This window comes from Streptopelia decaocto, assembly GCF_964273445.1.
Source record: "Streptopelia decaocto genome assembly, chromosome: 5".
NCBI classification, from domain to species: Eukaryota; Metazoa; Chordata; class Aves; order Columbiformes; family Columbidae; genus Streptopelia; species Streptopelia decaocto.
Window position 1 is genome coordinate 13,666,437 of NC_138659.1, and position 23,006 is coordinate 13,689,442.

General features: G+C 45.0%; 1 long non-coding RNA gene across 1 annotated transcript in view; it reads right to left on the reverse strand.

The window, feature by feature from the left end:
* Positions 1 to 19,638, reverse strand: part of LOC309439805 — a 114,716-nt gene extending 95,078 nt beyond the window's left edge. The window contains exon 1 of the long non-coding RNA XR_014184072.1: positions 19,560 to 19,638. This is a non-coding gene — a long non-coding RNA (uncharacterized lncRNA). The remainder of the gene's footprint in view (positions 1 to 19,559) is intronic.
* Between the last annotated feature and the right edge of the window lie 3,368 nt (positions 19,639 to 23,006).

The window sequence follows — 23,006 nt, forward strand, 5'->3', positions numbered from 1 at the left end:
TGCTCGGCCACCTGACTAATCAAAGAACCCTTCCTTCGTTAGTAGCTCAAAATCTTGCTATAAATCTCCCCATAGGGCTCGCTCTTGGGTGACAGTGTTTGAGAACAAAGAGCCTCATTCATCAGAAAAGCCTTTGGAGTTCACTTTTTAATTTTTTTACATTACTCTTAAGGGGGTGTGTGTGTGCGAGCTTTATGGGCAAAGCACACAGATAGCCCAGAAGGGACACCCTGCTCTGCAACTCGTTATAACCACGTCCCCTTGGGCATGGCTGCTGTGCAGCAAGTGGGAAGGCCTCTCCTCTCTCAGCTATACTGAAAACAAATGTACGGCAGAAAACAATCCAACTCCAGAGCTTTCCCATAGTTAATTGCCAGGATTATTACGGTATCTAGCTCAGTAAAAGACTTGCAGTTTCCATTCTTTTTTTTCCTCCCACCCAGTCCTTTGTATTTTTAAGACCACTTATGTCACACACACACACGCAAAACTCCCGCACGAAAAGGCAGCCACATCAAACACATCACAAATAAGCAGCCTCCATCTCTTCCAAGCCCTCATTCCTTCTCTCTATGTGCTGTAAATTAGTATGCAAATTATGTAAATTAGAAGCACGTGCAGAGTGGAAGTCATTCTCCTGGCACTGGTTGCAGGCCCTGCATAAGCTCTGCAGACTTCAGAGCGGTATCAAGACCAAGGACGTCTCCGGGTGAAGCGCTGCATCTGTCAGAGCAGCTCCCGAACCAGCACGGGGGGCACAGAGAGGACACCCGGAGAAGCTCTCTGCAGATGTACAAGATGCAAGAAGTGTCACTGCTTTTCCTGCTCAGCCCAACTGTATCAAACAGATCTTTGCTGAGCACCATATGGATCCAGCTGAGGCAACTGGACTCATGCAAGAAGCTGGAGAGGGACTGCATCTCTTATTTGGACTCTCTCTGGGACATTGGGATGGTGTTAGCGCTGCATTTTGCAGCTACAGGAAAAACCCTGCAGATGTTACGATAGGACAAGGGGTGATGGCTTCAAACTAAAAGAGGAAAGATTCAGACTAGAGATAAGGAAGGAATTTTTTACACTGGGGGTGGTGAAACACTGGCCCAGGTTGCCCAGAGAGGCAGTGGATGAACCATCCCTGGAGACATCCCAGGCCAGGCTGGACAGGGCTTTGAGCAACCTGACCTGGTGAAGATGTCCCTGCTCATGGCAGGGGTGGCACTGGATGAGCTTGGAAGGTCCCTTCCAACCCAAACTACTCTGTGATTCTATGACCCACTCAACAACACTGATGCTTTGTCCTGCTCATCCTGAGTTGTGCTTGCTCCCATGGGAGAGCACCCTGTCCCACTTGGCAATGACACAGTCCCCATGGGGTTCTGTGTGTTGTTCCAGCACTGCTGCCTCTCCCCCAGCCACAGAGCAGAGCTGTGTAAAACATGCAGACGTTTTCATCACTTAACTTATGGCTGCCCTGAGGGAATCTGCATAAGATTACCCACTGCTCTTTAAATCAGTCCCAGAACAACCTTTTCCAGCCACTGGCAAACAAAAGCTTTTCCAGCAGAGTTGCAGTCTTCTTTTCTCTGTAAGAAACCCCCTTTTTCAGACAAGCTCAGCTGTTACACTTGGGTATTAGCTGGTGGAAATACACACAAATATCTGTGATACCACTGAAATAAATGGAAAAAACTGCTGTTAAATTCAAGGAGAGTGGAACAGAATTTTACACCCATGCTTTCCCAGGAAGATAAAAGAAAAAAGAAAGGAAAAGATCTGTTGAATCCTAACTTTAGTCCACACTGAAGTAAAGCTTGACAGCTCTCATATCCCCTGTGCATGACATGTAAATCCTACAGGAGCATGCTGCTGCTCCACCACGATGCAAGAGCCGTAAGGATGCGATCTGCACTAGGCTGAGCCTTCGGCCTGCTCCTCCCGTGTCCAAGCTGGCCTGTCACTGTATGCACTGGTGCTGCAGAGATGTAAACATGGTATAAGCTGGCCATAGGCAAAGCCTGGCTTTGTATAACACCTGCAATGCTAAAGAAAGTGTGGAACAGGTAGACGCAACATCTACCAAGCATATTTCTCAGGGAATGGGGTATTTTTAGACCTTTATTCTCCTGCCAAAATAATTCAGCCACTGACATCTGAGTGGGCTTTATAAGGTGAGGCTATGCCGTGTTTCCCTTTGATTTGATGAGGACCAGGAGATCTGCTATTCTGTTCCCTGTTTGCACCCATTATCACCAGTCCAGAGGCTCTCAGGCAATTAAGACTCTTGTGTTTCCCCAGAAGCAACACCCGCTAGAGACCTGCTTGCTCTGTCCTCCATCCAATTCTCTCACCCATAACTGCAGCTTCACACCAGACAAGTGAATCAGAAATGCCAGTACCACAGGAGACAGGGTGTTCCTGCAGGTTCCTGCTATGAACAGGCAGCATTTTGTGGCTCTGTCAGAGTGATATCTGTTCATGTCAGCCAAACAGATTGTTCTTTCCACCAGGATAGACAGGTGGATTTTAGGCAAAGCCAGCATAACAGCTCTGCTGCCAGCTCTCAGTCCAGCTGCACAACCACCTTCAGACATCTGACGTGATTCCACATACCGGAGCTTTTAAATCTTCCCTTGGCACCAGCTGGGGCTTATGAACCTCTGAGGCTCATGAGGATGCCCAGCATGACCGTGCACCAGAGCAAGGCCAAGCCACCACTGTCCATTACATGGGGACAACCCTGGGGACATCTCTAGTCATGGAGACCTCTGCATCTTAGAAAACTAGCTCCATCTGAATGGATATAGCAATGCAGTCAGAGGAGACATATCAGAGTCAGGGCTCTGAGATAAGAAGCTGTCCCAATACAGCCAGTTGTTGGATCTGCTACACATCGATATTTCTACACAAATAGACTTTGGAGGCTGCTCACATCAGCATTTAGATGGAGGAAATCCCAGCCACCAGCCCACTGGGATCAGTGGAATCATTAATAAAGAATCATTTCTCACCCTTCCAAATCCCCTCTCCAAAGAAGAAGGATTTCTCAGAAGCCAAACTGCTCCAGCAGGAAATGGCACATTTAGCACTTCTTTCACAGCTTGCTTTTCACCACATTTCCTCTGTGCCTTCTGCTATCTCTGTGAGCAGATCTCTCGATCTTTAAGAAGAACACGATGCATTTGTGCAAAAGCAGCCTGGAGCGAGGTGCCCTCATGCACCTCCTGCCTGGCCACAACCACGTCTCTCCACCTCCACTCTACAAATCACAGCGGCACCAGATCAAGACTTTAGCTGTGTTATTTCTTGAGGTTTACTCATCACAAACATTGACAGTCAGGATCAGCTTTAGATAACAAACCAGAAAAACAATTCTTCTCCATATATTCAATAAAATCTGTTGCTTCCTTCAGAAGAATACACGCTGCACCATGTTATTATACAGGCTCAAGAGGAAATCACTCTTTGGATTGGAAAAGTCAATATTAATGGGCTCAGACTGTGACAGAGGGCATGATCATTTTGCAGTTGAGTTACTTGCTCTTGATTCTATTTTCCTGACAAATTGTGATTTCCAATAAATTGCAATAGTTTTGAGTTTACATTATGACTCACAGAAGATTATGTTGGGTAGTAATGACATTCCCAAAGTGGAGGGTCTCCCCAGTGAAATATCCGGCATATGGAAACAATTCAATATTTACAGATTCGGATGAAACCTACATATTAATGATGAAGAAACCATATTTTGATAAGATAATAGGCACTAGTGCAATCCAACAGACTTATTACTTAAAGGGAAGAAAAGCTGAAGCTCCTAGCATCTCCTAGGAAGTCAGTCTTCACCCAGAGCTTATTGAAGCCAAAAGACTGAGTTGTCCAGGCTTCACGGGGGTTGAAAATCAAGCCTTTCAATTTCTTTGCAACAGGAATGCGTTCTGGGTCATCTTGCTCCATCCCAGAACACTTTATCCTAAAATAATATTCCATCCTCCTGCTTATTATATGCTGAATTCTGTTTATTTCTTTATTTCCTCTAATATCTAACTCTCCCTCAGTGTCTCATTTTGAAACCCCCAGGGCAGCTGAAATGGGAATTTTAATTTTATTATTCTGTTAGTCAATCTTTTTTTTTTTTTTTTTCTTTAAACCCTGTTTACACAGAGCAGCCTTCCTCCCTGATCCCCTCTGGTTTGTCTTTTGCTTCTCAGGCATTTCCTAGCTGCTATGCTTCGGCTCCACCTTGTCATGTAAATCCAATTTAATTTGCACAGTTCTGCTTGACTAGGGCTGTTTTCTAATAAATTCAAGCTCCATGAAAAATTCCAACCAGGTGATACACTCAGAGGCAGCAGCTCCTAACGCAATATGTGGTGAGGATCTTCAAAACACACTCTAAGAGGAGGCAGGTGGCTTTCAGGGCCGATTGGCCTTTTACTTCTAATACTGACTTTTAATTACCAACAGCTAAAGCTTGTTTTTCTATATGATCCATTGCTGCCTCAAAATCCATTTTGTCCTGGGGTTATTGACACAGTTGGAAAACTTACTGTGTTTACTTTTTTTGAGAAAACAGTTTACTTTTCGTGCATTAATTTTAAACCAAGACTGTGTCAATGTTCATACTGCAAGCTCTAATTCTGTCTGTCACTAGGTTTTGGAATTCCTCACCGCTGTCCTTAGTAGGGAGTTGCCTTCAGAAACACTCCAGTGCAGAGATGACAGCATGCAGGAAACAAGGATGAAGGATAAATTTTGTTTTATGGTTTTACTACTTGTGTTTCTCAATGGGTGAACTTTTCTGAATACTCAATAGACTAAAGAGCAAAAATCCTCTTTGCAAAAGGATGATTGAGTCTATAAGCCCCAGTACAACGCCCTGAGTTAGCACCAAGCAGGATCTGAACTGGGTGGTAATGGAAATATTAATAATAAGTGAGCGCTGTGCGCTGCCCAGGAAAATCAGAGTCCAAAAATCGCTTTCTGCTATAAGCAGAGTCTGGGAGGCTTCAGAGCAGGGCTTACAGAAGGAAAAGGCCCTTTGCTTCTTGCCTCGCATTTCACTGCAGGTCGGTGTCCCCCCACAAAAAACATTTTCAGCTGCAGGCTGAGCCCCAGGGCAGGTTTGGCATCACACTTGTGACCACTGAGCAACCGCTTCTGCACCTCGCCTCCGAACCGGGTTTGATCCCCTGTGAAATACCTCCAAAAATAGCAGCATTACATACCTTGGGTACAAGAGGCCAGCTTGAGGTTTAGATGGCATTTCATCTACTCTCCTGTGCAAAAAAAACTCCAAAAAACCCCTCCCAAAAATCCACAAAAAAAAAAAAAAAATCCACAGCTTTTGTTCCACTTGGTCAATAAACAACCAAAATGCTCCTCTAACAGCTTTGCAAATAAATACACGGCATCACCACAGTTCAGGTGATTTATTGGCACTTAACATTATGAGGGTGACAGAAAGCACTGCAATAGTTAAGTTCTACGGTCATGGCCGTTATAAACATTTTTTTTAAAGGGGTTTATTACAGAGCTGTAAAAGTAAGCTCTAGGCTAGAAGTTGGCATGCGAGTTCTGTCTACCTTTGAAGTATTTATTGACATTAGAAATTTGGGAGAGGAAAAAAAAATCAATTTGGAAACTATGGTTTCATCAGACTTTGAATAGCAAGCATAAAAAGGCAAGCAGATAAGAAACGGGGGAAGGAAGAGAGGGAGCGGTACCGTTAAGATGAATAATATTCAGTAAATTATTTGCCAGGGAGATTTTTTTCAGTTCACCTTTTTCCATCCTTAAGTGACTCACAAAGCAGTAGTTTCTACAAAGTTTCTCCGTCTTTCAAAATATTTGCCGAGCCATTTCCATGCAGTTATTGGTGTGTAATTTACAGCTTTTCACAGCAGGGAAGGCGAGTGGCCCTGGGGTAGGGCATACCATGAGTGCTGCTGGGAAAGCTGCAGCCTCTGCCTGCCTTCCTGCTCCCACCGGAGGAGAAGGAGGAATTTGTCTCCAAATGGTTCAGCCCTGCCAGGTTACACATTGGCGAGAGCAAGGGGTAAATCCCACCTGGCCCCATTCTCCAGCCTGTGAGCTTCAGAAGTCTGGTCCAGGCCGGAGGGGGCTGCTTTTCCATTCCTACAAGTTCTCGACAAACGCAGGTACCTCTCAGATTTCAAATCCAGAAGGGACCATTGTAAGCTTCCTATGCAAGAGAGGCCATTCCTTTTGTGTTTGGGTGGGTTTTTTTGGTTGTTGTTTGTTTTGTTTTTTGTTTGGTGTTTGGTTTTTTTTGTTGTTTGGTTTTTTGTTTGTTTTGGTGTTTTGGTTAAATACATTTGTTTAAATGTCACCACACCATTGCTCCCGCTCATCGCTCTACCATGAATAGGGCACCTTGGAACATCCCTGGGAAGACCTGTGCTCAGTGGTACCTTCAAAGTCTATTACAGAAAAGGTCAGCACGGAAAATATTTGGGAATGGGTTTACTACCCAGGAGGACAGTAAAGGAATGTTAACTCCTCCATTAGCACCACCCACGGTTGCACTCTGAACATGTTGCAGCTCGGCATCCCACTTTGGTGGCTCGTACGTGCCCACCTGCACTTGGTGCATCACTGAGCGCTGGATCCACAAAGCCCAGTTCAGAGACAAGGAGCTTTCTTCATTAACTGTCCCACTCCTCCAGGACAAACCCCACAATGAAACCAACTTGGATGGGAGAAACCACGTGGAAAATTGGTTTGGAACATCTCAAACAAAACCAGTAAGTTTGGTGAAGATGAACCATGCATTGTGCAGGCAGTGCAGAGGAGACACCTTGATTTACACCAGCTGGCAGCCTGGCCCTACACCCCAGGGTGCTGATGCTATTTTTGTCTGGCCTTTCACAGCCACATTCACCACCAAAATCCTCCCACATGCTGAATTATGGGCTGGATGGATGAGGCCAGCTTGGAACATATGTTTATCTAATTTGCTTCCACATGTTTTTAAACATTTCACATGTAGGAAAACGATAAAAGCAAGAAGATTAAACATGGATGTCCAAAGTCTAATTGACAACCCCACTGGTAAGCTGGGTGTGTTTTATCTTTAAAACAGAGTGACACCAGCTTCCTTTGTAACACGCCTGAGTCCCAGGGGGAAACAATCAGAAATAACATATTGATGTCATTAAGAATAATTTATTATTACTATCACTGTTACAAAACGTGGGTGAATCAATTCAGTAAAACCAACACAACCTCTGTGAATCGGTAAAACTCTATTTTAAGGTCTTGAATAAGACTTTGATGGGCCTGAGTGTAAAAACCTATATATGAGTGAGATGCAATTAAGGAATTTTGACAAGGGCATTTGATCAACCCAAAAAACCCATGCATCAAGCTGTCATCATCACCAAATGTGCATGCCTCAGACTTTCCAGTTCAGCAAGGTTACAGAACATTAGGGCTTTTTATATATTTAAAAGTGTGAGTTAAAATATAATTATAATATAAAATTTTTATAAAATAAAAAGCTTATGTTTTATAAGCTTGCCGCAGTGGAAAATTTGAGGCATGATAATCTTCTCTGTAGCAGTCTCCATATTATGGTTCCAAGTTCCTCACACCTTGTAATATAATTAAGCGTCCTCCTGAACACTTTGTCGCACTTGAATTTTGCAGACTATCATCAGAGAATGGCTGATGGGGCTCTGCTGTCTCCAACCATCCCAACATTTGGTGTCTTATAAATAAGGTGGCTCTGAGAGCGAGTATGAGAAGTGAGCCCTAAGGGTAGCTTTGGCTCTATAAACTCACTGCATACAGAAAAAGAGAGAGAAGGGACAGAAATATTTTCTTCCCAGATGCAAATGTGCAGGCAGGTGCCAAAGGCTTCTAACTACATAACTTGATTTGGCCTGGTGACAAAATAAACCCCTGCGTAGGAAGATACAGTAGTTCTAAGCAATAGGTTAGGGGTTTCAGTTCAAGCAAGGCCTAAATAAGCTCTTTATCAGAAGCAACAGCATTAATATATATATATATATATATTCTTTAATAAAATGTTAGCCCTGAGATCATGTGTCTGAACTGTTTTATTTTTCTTATGTTCTAACGGTGCTTTCAGATGTTCACATCCTGCAGCTGCAGTTCCCATGTAAGCATGGTCCCTGCTGCCAATCCTGTGGCAAAGGGATATTAGCACCTCATGGCCACTTGTTGCAAATTGGCTCAAAGACTTGAGCATCTTGGAACAGCTGGGCTGAAGAGGTTAGTGAAATAAATGAGTGCACCTCCTGATAATTACAGGAAACTGGACATGGCACAGATTGTTTGGTTGACTGACTGCAAGAAGTGTGCACATCAAAAATCTCTCCAGTTATGAGCATGAGGCTTGACTAAAGAAGCATAGAAGATGTTTGGAGCATGGATGAGATAATTCTGCACCGTAAGGACACCTCACCCTCTCTATTTGTTGTCTTTCTCTTCCTGGTTGTGTGGGCTGAATTACCCAAGCAGAGCAGAGTTGCCTCTCAGGACTCATGATCTACAGCCATGATGAAATCAGGTCTGGAATTCTGAGGGACTGTATGGGCCATGATGTTGACCTGGGAACCAAGGGATGAAGTGGAGAAGAGGACAGAAAGGTTGTGCTGTCCTGTCCAGATCATGAAGAGACTAAACGGGTCTGATTGTGGAGGCAGGGAACATGTCCCAGTCCTGGTTCCCAGCTAAAATCCTGCACATACGCTGACTCTGTGCCATTCCTCCATAGGGTTTAGTTTTCTTTGTAAGGAGATCAAAGCAGAGCTACAAGAGGCTCCATTATGCTCCAACTTCTGGATGATGTCCTGTGCTGTTCACTGGCTGTACACCTTCTTGATTCAGCACCAAGTGTTCCCAAGACAGGAGCGACAAGGGTAAGGACCATCCCTATTGCATCTCTTGGGACAACTCACAGAGGGTGGACAGCACAGCTAACCCAGCTGCAGGTGGCTGGGTGAAACGGGGTGGACCACGACAACTTAGGATGTATAAAAATAATCTGTAGCATGTCCAGAGCTGATTCTTTAAGTGTTAGGGAGGGCCATGAGGAGTGATATTTAGATTTTGGAAGACTGAGTGGAACGTTCCAATTCTTCCCAAAATATACAGTGGAAATTGTTGGGCTCCGAGAGGAGGACTTCAGCCAGGGCAGCAAGAGAAACAGCAGCGAGTCCTAGTGCTGGCAGCACTCAAGAAGTTGAGAGCTGACTCAGAAAGAAAATTACCTTTCATGCTGCTGATCGTAATGTCCTCACCTGGCCTTTGTTAATGCATTTCGCTAGTGCATGGAAAGCCAAACCCCCAGCTATGGGTCAAGCCAAAGAGAACCAGCTTGAATGTGAGGCAACTGGCAACAGAAAAATTTCTCCAGATGCTTAGTGTGGGCCAGAGGTGAGATGGTCTGTGATTATTATTGCAGGCTGGGAGGTGTGGCGTGCTTGGCAGCTGCTCTTTCCATCTGCTTGCATGGGCTGGGTGGAGGAAACCACAGAGAGAGATTGAACCAGGCCACTAGCTGCAACCACCCATGGGCCTGTTGAGGACAGTTGCCTTCTGAATAGATGAACCTCCATGGGGTAATCTTTCCTGGCTCTTTGTCCCTTTGCACAAGAGGTCACCACGTATTAACAAAGGATTTCTTGGAAGGACATCACAGCACCAAGAACCACAGGACAGAACTGTTTCTTTTTCATTGCCTGCTTATTCTGTTTCATCTAAACCATCACATGGAGTTACTTAGTGTTTTGTTCAAAAACTTGGAGAAAAGACAGTGAACTGCTTCCAGGTTGGACTGCAGTTGACTGGGCACCTCTGCAGGGTCTATGCACATTTCAGGCTTCACCATAAAACAATTAGCCACTAATAATCAGCATTTTATTCCAGCTAAACTAACAAAGACATTACAATTGGCATCTCATCAAGGTGCTACCAGGACACCAAGGAAGACAAAACCCCTCCTCAGGTCCACATCAACACATATAAGACCACTGGCATGAGACTACATGAGTTATTCCTGCAATTTGTGGGAACTTAATCCAGCCATCAGCCAGAAGACCAGCTGCTTTTTTCCCTTTGGCCTTTCCCATACATAAATACAGGTTAGCAAGAGGAATTTCAGACAAATTATTACAAAGGGTGCATTGTGTCTGGGGACGTGTCCCACAGTACCACCCTTCTCATCAAATCAGCTGAAGTGGGACCAGAGTTGATTTTAAGGCTACGAGTCCAAATTCCCTTCTGTGGTGGGCTGACCCTGGCTAGATGCTGGGTGCTCACCAAAGCCGCTCCATCACCCCCCTCCTCAGCTGGATAGGGGCAAGAAAATATAATGAAAGGCTCATGGGTCGAGGTAAAGACAGGGAGAGATCATTCACCAATTACTACCACGGGCAAAACCCGCTGCCCATACACTACCAAAACCTTGCCACTCAAACCCAACACACCTCCCACAGCAACCGGTCATCAAAGGAAAGACAGAGTCAGTGTGTCCAGGGAGCACAGCTGAGCCTCACTGTGTGGGCATCACCATGGGCTTGCTCCAAGGAGATGCGGTGGTGATGCTGTTTATGAAATGAGCACTGACTTTTCCCCACCCTCACTGTTCAATTTTACTATTTTTGATCATCAGGCAGGAAAGCATAAATAAAATATGCTTAATGTCACAGTCATTTTTCAAGCAGGAAGTGACACTGGTCAACACCCAGCCATTAATTTGACACGAAGTAGTAAAATAATTTGATTCTGCTGGCAGAATTTTCTAGGAATTAACCAGCCTTAAGATTTATGGACAACATATTGCTTTCACTGTAAAGACTGGTATAAAAAACATGGAGCATCATCATTACTTATTGTAAAAGGATTTTTTGACTATGGAAACAGAGTCACTTAGGAAACCTTTGCTTTTCTGTAACCCCTCTCCGGTTTTACTTTAATTTAAAAAAAAAAATGGCACAGAAAGGTATTTTAGGAGAAGCCGATGTATTAAGAGGCAGAGACAAATGGATTTTTTTCCAGTGGTGTGTGAACTCTACTTGCAAAGAAAGAACAAGCACATGTGCTACAGCCAGAGATGGTGGCCATAGCTCAAGTCTCAAAGAGTTTGCTTTTGTCTAGTTATTTGACAAACCTGAGGTGGCCATGAAGGTCTTTGGGCCTGATCAACACCTTCAGCCAGGCCAGGGAAAAGGAAGGACTGACAAGGCTGTAGCCCACTTGTCGTAGCCACATGCCCCAACCCAGCCTCACCCTTAGCACAACTACCACAGGCCCGGGAAGGACTCTGGTGGACTTGGACTCTGGATTGTAACGTCCTGGTCCCACTCTGCAAAACTTAATTAACACACACAATATCACTTCAGTTAAGCAAAGCATTTACATGCATTAGGACTCTCTCCCCAGGCGCATCTTCGCAGCTCACACTCTGAATCGTAGGCGTCTTAGAATAACAAATGCGGTTGCGTGCACGAAGCGGGAGCGTGCGGAGGGGAACTCTGCCAACAGCAACCGTCTGCGCCTCTCCTCACAGCCCCAGCTGGCAGGAGTGGGGCTGTGATATCCCCCACCCTCCTGCCGGCCACCGCCAGGAAGTTTTCCCTCCAGCTGGGGGGAAAACGGAGGGTGGGCGGAAGCATGTGGAGATCCTTATCGCACTGCAGTCAATAACACCACATCAAGCGGCATGCCTGATGGATTATACCACCCTCTTGAGGTGAGCCAACTGACCCAAGCCTGTGCTTACACTACTGCCTCCCTCCTTCAATATGCAGCCGCTGCCTTGCTCAAACACTCAGTGTTCACCCTCATTTTCCCAGTGCTATTTAAAATGCTGCAGGGAGGTCTTCCCAGCACCTCCACACAGGAGCAAAACCTGAATGCTTGTGTGACCCACCACCCCAAGAGGTGACCAAAGTTTAATGATCAGCAGATGAAGGATGATGCTAGATTAAGAGTCCCTGGGAAGGGATGAGCTGCTAGAAAAGGATGGCAGATCCCAGGACAGCCATCCTTGCTCCTTTGGGTCATGTCCCACTGCCAGATGCAGCCAGCTGTGAGCCACCCTCAGCACAAGGAGCACCACAACCAAGGCATCCAAATTTGATCGCCAAACTAATAAGGTGAGAGTCGATGTTCATTATTATGGACACAGCTGTGCATTAACAGGCTCAGGTGACTCCTGGCTTACATCCTGTCACCTTGGAGCAAGGTGAAGCTGGTCCTGGTCTGCAGACAGGGCCGAAAACCTGTGGCTGTTCTCACGTCTGCATTGCCTCTGTGACGCCTCGGCTGGAATTCCTGCACGCACCAACCCACGGCAAGAGGGCCTCTGCACCAAGGAGATTTATATGCTTGACAGCAGGAGATTTTGGGGGAGCAGATGTAGAGAGAAAAGGTCATGCAAGGTCACACTGGAAATGCATAGCAGAAGCAAGAACTTGCCTGGTTGAACTAAATTCTTGCTCAATGGCAAAACCACAAGACCATCCTTCCTCTTAAAAGACTTCTTCCATGCCCTAACAAGTCTGGTGAGGAACTTAATGACATGTGTGCACCCTTGCCTGAGCAAGGACCTCACGATTTGGCTGAACGCCACAAAAAAGATGTCCAAAAGTTATGAAAATAAAGGTATTTATCTTCATTGTTAGAAACAGAGACTGAGCCTTTTATATCTCTCTCTTGGAGGATTAAGCTCACAGATTTACAAAGAACTGGTTGATTACCAAAATAAATACATCACCATGCCAATTTATAGGACACAAATGTAGGAAACCCATCCAACCAAATCAGGCAAAGTGTAATTCATGTGAGAGCCCTCAGCATGTGCAAAGGACGCAGAGCATGTGGAACAAAGTACATAGGGAAAACATGCGAGAAACCTCTATCTGCGGGAACAATTCCCAGCGCAGCATACAATGGAGCTATAAAATAAATGGCTTGGCTCTCCACTGGAAGCAAAGCCCAACTGTTCTCAATGAGAAGGAGGATCATGTATCTTTATAATGAGAATTCAGTCATTTTTAAACGTTGGCTTTGCTCATATCACCACCAAATCTGTCTGCAGAGCTGACAGGCTGCAGACTTCATTTGGATTTCGAACTGTGATTACACATGGCAGTGATGGATACCACAGGGTTTTCGGGGGCTTAGGGTTTAGGGCTGGCTTTTGTTTTTCAGTTGTTTGGGGCTTGAGATTGAGGGGGCTGCTGGGGTATTTTTAGTGTCACTGTCCAATGAGGCTTAAAGAGCTCTCTCCTCATTTTAATAGTTCTGATAATGCACAGAGATGAAAGCAGACCCTGCACAAGTTGTTCTTTATATTGGCAAAGCTGCCCCTTCTGTGATGAAACCCAAGAGCAGTTTCTGCTTTCAGTGCTCCATGAGATGGAGCAGAACATGTTTACTGAGGCTGAACACACCATTGCCCTCAGAGACGTAAGCATCCCCCTTTGCAGCAAAGGTGCTCCTCAGAGCACTAAAACATCTGTTTGCTCAGTGAAAAAAATGACCCCACAACCACATTAATGTTCAGGAGCGTGGCACATTCAGGGAACTTTCCCTTCTTGTTTCTTACAGGGAAGAATCATTTTCTATAGCCAACAGCACATAGAGGAGTGACACATCTTGTAATCAGATTAACTCCTTTCACAGCTCAATCTGAACAAACAGTTATGCTGTTGAAAGTGAGGTAATCTTCATGCAAAGAATCTCATGCAAAGCTTAAGCTATTCTTTCCCAGCCCTGACATCCACCTCAGATCACAGGGCTTCAGACAAACATCACACATTATGGTGGGATGCAAAGCAAGAGACTTTATAGCAGCGCAGTGCAGCCATGCCCAAAGCTTTACAAGACATGAGCATAGGGTATTAGTAAACTTTAAACTCAGTTTCTCCAAATCTTTGTTCATACCATTAAGACTAAAGAACAGAAGGTTGTCAGATTACTGCTGTGGAAACCAAGCAAATGCTATGATCCCTAGGGACCACAACTTGGTCTCCAACAGGAAAAAACAGGTGGCATACTTCAATTTCTACAAGGCTCCCATTCATACATCTTGGGGAGAACATCCCTGCATTTGACATGAGACATTTGGAAAGCAGCAACCCACATATTAGCCTGACCTGGGGCACTGTTAGGCAGACTGGAGTTGGGGCACGCTGAGAAAGACGTGTTTGACCTGACCACCGTGCACTGGAGACAAGTTAAATGCATCCAAATCCACAAACCGATGATGTGCATCAAGTTCACAGCTTGTTCTTTGCAAGTGGATGTGAAGGAGCTCAGAGAACTAGTTCAGTTCAGTTGTCAAGAACTAATATGCTCAGCTGAGCTGATCAGACATGCCCACAGGGCTGGGTCTCAGCAAAGAGGATCTCTCCCGTACTTCAGTGTGTCACGTAGTCCAAGGCACCAACTCTGCACAGGAGCTGGATAACACCTTGGGCTCCAGGCTGCTGTGGTCTTCAAAGCAGCAGTACATGCCCAAGTAGTGACAAAGCAGCTCAGGAACATCTAGACCACACCACAGTCCTTGCAGTGATGGGAACACAGGGAGACAGGGGTGTCAAACTCATTTTCACCAGGGGCCACATCAGCCTCACGGTTGCATTCAAAGGGCCAAATGTGATTTTAGGACTGTATAAATGTAACTGCTCCTACATACAGTCCTAAAATTACATTCAGTCCTTCGAAGGCAACCGTGAGGCTGACATGTCCCCTGGTGAAAACGAGTTTGACAGCCCTGCACTAAAAATGCTGTTTGTTCTTCACATGGGGGTGGAAGGCTGCATACGATGCTTCTGAGACTCCCATCCCAACAGTGAATATCATCCTACCACTAAACTGATAGAAAATCTGAAGGCAATAAGGATAAGTCCACACTTCAAAACAGACTGAAGCACAGATTCCCCAAAGTTCACCCGAAAGTTCAGCAGCAGCAGAGATATGTTGCTCCCAGTACCCTAGCTGCTGTGGCACAGACTGGCTGCAAGTGTTTTACAAAGGAAAGTGCACAGCAAAGCCAAGCAGAGCTCTGTCTCTCCTCAGCAGAATGCCAGCCCCTCCAGTCCAGCACTCCTCCCTCAGCTTCCTCCATCTGTGCACAGGCCTGGAGGCCAAAACGAGAGGAGCCTTCCCAGTTGCAGCTTTTGGAGCAGGCCAAAGTCTCTGTATGTTGTGAGCTGTGAAATATATGAACTCCCAGGCTTTACACAAGCCTCACTCTTCTGTGCAATATCATATGGCTTTTGGATTTGTCTGCCCTGTCCACCTCTCCCATGTGTTTCTGATAATTGCTTACACATGGAGGGGTTTCTCTTGGTTGCCCTTAGAAGGGACCTGCTGTTGTTTCCCTTTCTTAGATGAGGCTATGGACATACACATCATTTTTATTGGTGTATTTTATTGCCCCTGCTTTACAACCCACACCATCAGTCCCCCCAGCCTTCTCTTTCAGTCCGCTGTTTGCTGTTGCCTCTCTGTTAGGTCTCCTCATTCCCCATCTTTCTCAGTCGAAACATTAACAGGGCCCCCTAATTAAGAGAATGCCTTATAAATCTCTCCGCATCCAAATAAGATCCAGAGCCTGGCTGGGGAGACAGAATCTAGAGACAGTGGGTAGGTCTGGCATTCCTCATGTTGCACACAGGATTTCTTTAGCATCGCTCTTCTTGGCACGTGAGCTTGGGTCTCAGCACCAGCAGCGTGCTGATGCCAACATCCGAGCTCACATGCCCGCTGCTTGCATCAAGCACCTAGGAAAGATGGACTCAACACCACTCACTTAACCCCAAACCTTGGTTATACAAAGCAAAGGCCCAAAATGGGACACTGACGCTGTGAGGAGAGGCAGTGATCTCATCTAGGGCTCCTTTGCAGGACCCTGTGGTGTGGTAGAAGAGGTGAGTAGCAATATCTCCCTCAAAAAAGCTAGGGATTAGTGCTCTCTCATAGACAAGGCCAACAGACCCTTGGGTCAGGAGGTGAGCTGCATTCAGAGGTTCTTCTGTCTCTGTCAGGGCACATCCTGGAGAAATGGAGGCTGAGGGGAGACCTTATTGCTGTCTACAACTGCCTGAAAGGAGGTTGTAGCATGGAGGGCATTGGTCTCTTCTCACAAGTGGCAAGTGACAGGACAAGAGAAAATGGCCTCAAGTTGCACCAGGGGAGGTTTAGATTGGATATTAGGAAAAAATTCTTCCTGTAAAGAGTTGTTAGGCATTGGAACAGGCTGCCCAGGGCAGTGGTGGAGTCACCATCCCTGGAGGGGTTTAAAAGACATGTAGATTAGGTAGCACATGGTTTAGTGTCAGTGTTAATGATTGGATTCAATGATCTTGAGGGTCTCTTCCAACCAAAATAAGTCTATGATTCTGTCCTACCCTTAACCCCTCCCAACCAACCAAAAAGCCAGAATGGAGGTTTCTGCTATGATATCCTGCCTGGATATGGCTTTGTGCCCAGTTTCACACTGACTGGTGTGAGGCAGCTCCCAGCTCAGCACACCCATTCCATACCTTGCCCATCACCCAGGCCCCCATGGAAGCACCTAAGAGGCTTGCCCTGATTTAGGGCTCCTGGGCTGCTCCTTGCTCTTTCCACTGATGCCATGTGAGCACAGAGAACACAGGTCTTAACCCAGGCAATATCACCCTGCTGAGACAGCAGCCTGTGACTTACATACTGCACCACCTAAATTACACATCTAAAGCAGAAGGCCTGAATACAGCCCTCAAAACTCATACTAACACCAAGCACCACACTGAAAACCTGTTCCTTGTGCAAGAGTAGCACTGCATGCAATACAACTCTAAAAGCACAAAGCATGATAGTGGCTTGAGACATAAAAAAACCCCACTGCACTAAATCATCAGGTTATTTTTGTCCGTGCTTGCCCACAGTCCTGACTTTTGATCAATACTGTGCCTGCCCAGGGACTTAAGCTCAGCCTCCAGTGGTGTCTCTGCATCACACTCGCACACAATAATTTCCTTGGTGTTCACATAGCTGGAAATGCAGTCAGTGCCAGAATTCCCCGATACCAAATCCCTCCTTGGGCTAGTGCCCAGTGCTCTGAAAAGGCCGTCAACATCTGGAAGCAGTGATTCTGCACATCTGTGAGACCCTCAGAATTAAAGGATGGAGAGAGAACTACCTACAGGATTACTTTCGCTGATAATTAAATCCCAAATAGCAGGACACTAGATGTACTCTCCTAACACCACAATATTTGAACTATCACATGACCCGTATGTGATGCTGCTGCTGTAAACAGACCTTGGGGTAGAAATATATGAAAGTTTTGCTTGCACTTGTAACAGAAGTGCAGCTGGGGAGGCTAAGCAGGTAGGATAAATCTGAAGAAAACATCTCTAATTATCAGGGGACTGACTTTAAACCTCTTATTCATCCTGAGTAGTAATAAAGCAGATCAGTGCACCAGTTATCAACATGACTCAGGGTAGTGGATCCAGGCTTTAACCACAACCAGGACCTCTAGGACCAAACCAGGGTCACATAAAGCTTCTGCAGACTTCCCATAAATTTGAGAAACCCACTTACCCCTCAGGCTTCTCAAGACATGGCATTTCTACTATCTACAGCAAGACACCTTCATGCTTCTAACGTACTGTTTTTCTGGATGCCTGGTATGGAGGAGCACAGAACAACAGTTTGTGGCTTTAGTTGGGTTGGGAACGTTCCTTGTTCATCATCTTGACTTAATTTAAAACACAACATACAAGATACCTTGCTCCAAACCACGTGACACTATATCTTTAGTGCATATTCTTTAAGTCATTAGAGTTTTTACTACTAATGAAGTCCTGCTTTCCTGGCAGTGGGGTCATATTTAGCAGAACCAAAGAAAAAAAAAGGTCAAGAGGCTCTGTGAGCCTCCTCTGCTCTTCACCCATCAGCATCACCCAGCCCATACCACGGCAGGGGGCCTCTGCTCAATATCGCACCCCATATTGCAGCTTCAGCCTGGCCCAGACGGAATTTTGTAGACACATCCACACACACACATCAGAGGTGTCCGAGTCAAGGAGAACTTTAAAAATGATATAGTTTAGTTGCTGGCTTTGTGTACAAACACCTCCTGCTTGGCTCAAGGACTACAAAAATTCAAAGAGGAATTACTTAATTTCTGTATGTTTTCCTATTCTATTATAGTTGCCTTCTTTATGCAAAATTCAGCCCTTGATAGCCAAGATCAGAGATCTTGATCACCCCAGCTACCCCAGGAGCTTGGAGAAATGTTTCCCCATGGTGACTCTGAACAGAAAAGACATCCAGACCAACAAAACACTGTTGATATAGGCTTTAAGAGCAGCAGAAGCCACCTGTACACACTGGAAGAGCCATCCTGCTGGACGTGATTTACACACTACAGACCGATAACAATTTGCACAAAGAACAGCACTTGCAACCGTAACATGAAACACGAGGTAATGAGGCTTTCTGACACGTATCTCTCTGATCCAAGACCTCGGCTAATTCCAGTTATTTTCTAAGTCATCACAGATAAATGCTGTTGTGTATTTTCAATGACCTCAATCAAAAACTTTGCCAAAATCAGAAGCTTACAGGACCACAGTGCAGTAGCCTTCAGAAGTACATTTTGGATGGGGTGGGGCAGATTTTTGTTCTTTTTGCTAGTGAATAAACCCACTATGTGAACAACCAGTAATGAAATGAGGAGAGATCCGAGTTCAAAACAAGGTTTTTGTTTTGCTGTAAATCCTATTTATGGTTTAGGGTGCAGCTGATACGCCGTTAGCTTTTATTTCATTGATAATTCTGTGATTGTAGTTGAAACCTTGCAATTTAATGAGCTGATGTTATTACTCATACTGTGTGGCCATCTGGAACCAGTTTGGTCAGAGAGCCCAAAGCACCAAAAGCCACCTGTAATGCATTAAGCCTCAGCCCAGTACCAGCTCCATGGATTTGAAAAGCCAGGCCTGCATAAATACTAACCTGTGAGAATGTAATTGGAGAAGTGATATTTAAGAACTTATAGTTTGCCAGAAAGGCTCATTCTCAGGGGAATGCATGCAGAGGCTTAAAGTTTAAAGCCAAGCGGTTTTTAGTTTCAACATTGTGAATAAAAAAAAAAATCATTGCATATGGATGTTGCTGGACTGTCCAAACCGCTAGGTCTGTCCAAACAGGCCAAACTATGCCAGAGCTTTTCAAAAGCAAGACTCCCTCCCAGCACCTGAGCCTCATATTACACATGTTGCTTATTACTGAGGTACCATCTCAAGACATTGCTCCAAAGGGACCAAAGAAATAAGGGGTAAACGTTTCATAATGCTTTACAGTCACAAAGAACATGCAGCTGCCACAACCACACACACAAAAAAAAAAATCACTAGAGATCTCACGGACTCAACAGATAAAAACCAATGATTTGGAGAGGCACAAAACAGCATCTAAACATCCCAAAAAAAACATTCTACTGAATATTGTGATCAGATACAAGCTACCTATGGACCAGAAAAAAAGAGGCAGAGCAACTGCCTTACCTGAAAGTCCCTGTGGTGTCCTGAACAGCCCCCTCCTTGTGAACTTCTCCTGGGACAGCACATGAGCTGGAGCTGCTGGTGGCTCTGAGACTGGTGCAGCAAAAGGGGAGGCTCTGTTGGCAGAGACATAAATTAACATGGTTACCCTCTGCTCGTTAGCCAATTTACATCAGCTGGGAGTGTGAGTCACTACTCACATTTCAGAGATTTGGGTAACATACAATTCAAGTAGAATACATTCTTCTTCTTTTGGTGTTTCAAAATCCTTTAGGTGTTTCAATGGTTAAAAATATGCTGGGAATTGTTTAAATGTTATCTAAAGCCCATAGTTCAGTTAAAGACACACAAAGCTCTGATGCCTCAAGGTAGGAGTGTAAATCCAAACAAACAGAGATACCTCAGCCCTTGCAAGGGTTTTAATTTATTTTCTTCCTGTTTGTCCTGCACAAGGGGACTTTACAGAACAAATATAAACATTTGTTTTCTCATACACATTTTATTCTTCTACCAAACTAACAGTAGGCAGACAACTCAGCCAAATCTCTGTACTGCTCCTCTTTATTCAACCACAGATATTTTCTAGCATAACTTCCCCAATCACAAGCCTTCGGAGCAGGAAACCAAAGCCAGAAAGAAGCACATTCTGTGCTCAGCAATAGTTATGACATGGTCCAGAGAGCCAGCCAGAATGGAGAATTTTCCTTTCTCCTCCAGCCCCAGATCTATAAGAATTGTGAGAATTCGAGAAAGAAAAAGTATCCCTCGCTTTTCCCAGGTGGTACTCCTGTATCACAGAATCACAGAATCACAGAATCGACTGGGTTGGAAAAGACCTCAGAGATCATCGAGTCCAACCCTTGGTCCAACTCCAGTCCGTTTATTAGATCATGGCACTAAGTGCCATGTCCAATCTCAGTTTAAAAACCTCCAGGGACGGCGAGTCCACCACCTCCCTGGGCAGGCCATTCCAATGCCTGACCACTCTCTCTGTAAAGAATTTCTTTCTAATATCCAGCCTAAATTTCCCCTGGCAGAGTTTAAGCCCATGCCGCCTTGTCCTATTGCTAACTGCCTGGGAGAAGAGACCAATCCCCACCTGGCTAGAACTTCCCTTCAGGTAGTTATAGAGAGTGATGAGCTCACCTCTAAGCCTCCTCTTCTCTAGACTAAACAACCCCAGCTCCCTCAGCCTCTCCCCATAGGTCTTATGCTCAAGTCCCTTCACCAGTCTTGTTGCTCTTCTCTGGACTCGCTCCAGCACTTCAATGTCTTTCCTGAACTGAGGGGCCCAGAACTGAACACAATACTCCAGGTGTGGCCTCAACAATGCAGAGTACAGGGGAAGGATCACTTCCCTTGTCCTGCTGACCACGCTATTTTTGATACAGGGCAGGATACCATTGGCCTTCTTGGCCACCCGGGCACACTGATGGCTCATGTTGAGCTTCCTGTCAATTAGTACCCCCAGGTAATGCACAGACACTTCTTCAGAAACACTCCATAGATGAGTGGACAATGGCTTCACTGGAAGAAGAGAGAAGACTAAATGCTCTTACTTTTGATGGCCTCCCTCATTCCCACATGATGGAGTTATTCTCCATTGAGCTCCAAGACCTCCCCAGACCACACTTAGACTTGGAGGCTGGTAAAACGTGTGGAGTCCAAACTTTCTCCTCGAGGGCGTCAGCTGCAACAATGGGCCACCTAGTCAAAAGTGCTTAGTCCCGCGGATTTCTACCTGAAGCTTCCTGAAAATAAGAGTGGAGCTCCAAAGTTATCCAGAACGTCTAGTTTATGAAGTTGCCTTTATCTGAGATATTTGGAAATCACTTCTAACGTGAAACTGAAACGGTCGAATGTTTCTGCACAAGCAGTTACCATTACTTTGTGATGTCTCAGTAACACGGTGACTCCCACATCTGAACGGAGTTGGGGTAGACCTTGACGTGACGAAGACACGTGTGCTGCAACAGACAGTGCCCACAGGGAATCCTCTTCTCTCTGGTAAATACAGGCCTGTTGGAAGACACAACTGGATGCATGAGCATTTTGTCTTAGAAGAGAGCCTGTAAATGTTTCATGAGGTTCATGTAAGCACATAAACATCGCATTTGTGTGAAAATCACATTTTGTTCAGCATCATGTGCATTTTACCCACTCAAGATACACTGCCATGGGCTCAGCATGGCCAGCACTGTCCAAAGCTCAACTATCACTGTCTTGCCTGGAATTAGTTTGTGTTTTATTTATTATTTTTATGCACTTTGGTGACAGGAATGAATCCATTTTAGATGGAGGCTGGAAGGACCTTTATTTTTTTTTTACCCTGCATAATCCTGAAATGCTTTGAAACTTGCAAACAGTCATAAAAAAAAAAAAAAAAAAAAAAGGCAGGGGGCACGGAGAATTTTTTCTGATCTGGTTTTGATATAAGCAATGCAATGCAATGCAATGCAATATAAAAGAGCGTCTACAGAAAGCCCACGACAACAGCGAAAATGTGAAGAGGTTTGATTTTAAACCCCAAAGTGTGGTGGACGTATTAACCAGGCGCTGAGGAGAGGTTGTGCATTCCTGAAATGCAGACTCTTTCCAATTTCATCCCTTTCTGGAAAACATCCCAAACTTTTCCTCCTCCTATCCCCATGGCCAGGTAGGGGCTGCAGAGGAGGCAGCACACGCTGGAGACCATGGCCATGGAGAAGAGGGTTGTCCCCTGGGCACGTTGACCAAAGCTCCTGAGACCTACCACAGAACACAGGGAATAAAAACAAATACTGAGAGAAGGTCTGAATTTCCACACAGGCGTGCGAGAGACAGATCTGGTGGCTGCTCACTTTTCGTTTATTTTCTTTGTTCTGTGTCAGAATATATTACGATACAAATCTTTCTGGCTTGCAGACATAAAGCCTCTTTTGTGGAACAGTAGATACTTATGTCTTCTTGATCCTTCAGACTGCTTTTTTTTGTTCTTTCAAATTTCAGTAGATTTTTCAATATTTTTGTGGTGGGGTTTTGAGTAATTCAGAGCATAAAGTTATCTAAGGAATTTTTCTTTGTAACAGATCTTCGTGAGTTGACTTCCTGCAAACATACTTGAGTGAAAGCTCCATCAGAAATGCTACTGTCTCTTAACTTGTGTGAAGATCAGGATGGGAGAATAAAAACCCACAAAAGTTTTGAAGACTTCACAAAAACATTTAGAAAAGTTACTGAAAATTCCCAGGTATTTTCTGGGAATTTTTTTTAATCAGTGTTCTGCCTTTCCCCTGAAATGTGTTTCTGCCTTGGACTGGGAAAGAAATCTCTCTTGCCAAAATTTTGTTAGTCTGAGTATTCATAACTCCATTTACATGGTGGCAACTGGGTGAAATATCATATCACCCCCCATGATTGCTGCATGCTCTTGGAATTTTAGGCTTCCACCCTACCATTGAACCTCCGGAT